The sequence below is a fragment of the Halyomorpha halys genome, unplaced genomic scaffold, assembly GCF_000696795.3.
Source record: "Halyomorpha halys isolate HHAL.00 unplaced genomic scaffold, Hhal_1.1 Scaffold1968.1, whole genome shotgun sequence".
In the NCBI taxonomy this organism is placed as follows: domain Eukaryota; kingdom Metazoa; phylum Arthropoda; class Insecta; order Hemiptera; family Pentatomidae; genus Halyomorpha; species Halyomorpha halys.
In genome coordinates, this window is record NW_027113071.1 from 61,470 (window position 1) to 62,820 (window position 1,351).

Consider the following 1,351-nt stretch of genomic DNA (forward strand, 5'->3'; position numbering starts at 1 on the left):
AAATCTAGGTTTTAAGTATTCCATATCAGAAAGGTTTGAGAAAAAAAGAGATATTGAGAGAAACTAATATATTAAAATAAAGTCAAATAACTAGTGGAGTGAGGAGGCCGAAAAGATCATAGTAATGTTACTAAAATTAAGTAGAATTTAGATATTGGGATAAATAGTTTATTGCTGAGATGTGAAGATGATGTCGCCATTTGTGTTTGTAGAAAACGGAAATGTTCTTACTTGTGCTACTGGGTACTAGCATTCCGCCCTATATGTTATGGGTCACCTGGGCCCTGTTTCATAATAAAGTGCAAACTAATACTATTAGTCTTGTAGATTTATCTTAATTCAATTACACAGACTTGTACAATAGTAACATGTACTTCAGTATTTTTTAATTCCTGTAATATCACTAATAGTTATCCCTATCATGAAAAAAATAAGTTTTAGTATTATTACCACACTAGTTTCTACACTTGTAATATGAACTAATACTATTAGCTTTCATTATGAAACAGGGCCCATATGAATGGTGTGCCGCTGCTGCTCAACGTAGAAAGGTGGCCAGTCTCTGGGATGCGTGCTCCGTACATCACGCTCGGTACCGACTTCTTAGCCAGACTTGTCTTCAGTTGACCGTGGTAGCAAAAAGAATCAGTTTGCTGCCCACCCAACTGGTCCCGGCTTCGCCATGTTGGATTGTGATTCTCACCTTACTCCCTAGTTAGTGCTGAGGTTATATCATAGGTAGATATCATGCCAGTACATGGCGCCCTACTTCTAGTTCTTATCAATATACATTTCAACGATATAAAAACTAAAATACTCATACTCCTTTGGACTGAACAACAATATATTGATTTGATTTTAAATTGAGATAATCTATTCCAAAATAAATATTCATGATGAAGAGAAATATAAAGTTATGAAAGATAAAATTAAAGAATGAAAGAAACCATCACAAAAACAAATGAAAAGTAACTCAAAACTAATCTATTGGATTTAAAAACATGTATTGTAATTTGTATTTTTCAAGACAATACACCATATCATTCAATATGGCATGACTTGTCCATTACTTCTGGATGGAATGGGATGAATTTCTTTGTTGTAGTACTAGTCCAATTCTAACACCACAATGTTAAACAAATGTATATTTATCGTCCAGATTATTTTGTGTATTAGTTGCTTGGTCTATTCCTTTAGAAACCCGATGGACACCAATTTATATTTCACAATTACCCAGCAGTGACATAGTAGCTTATATATTGTTAGGCATTGAGCACCGCTCATACAGACATTTATAAAGTTTTTTTTGTTTCAGCTACCGTAATTCTAGAATATTTGTAATTTTATAATA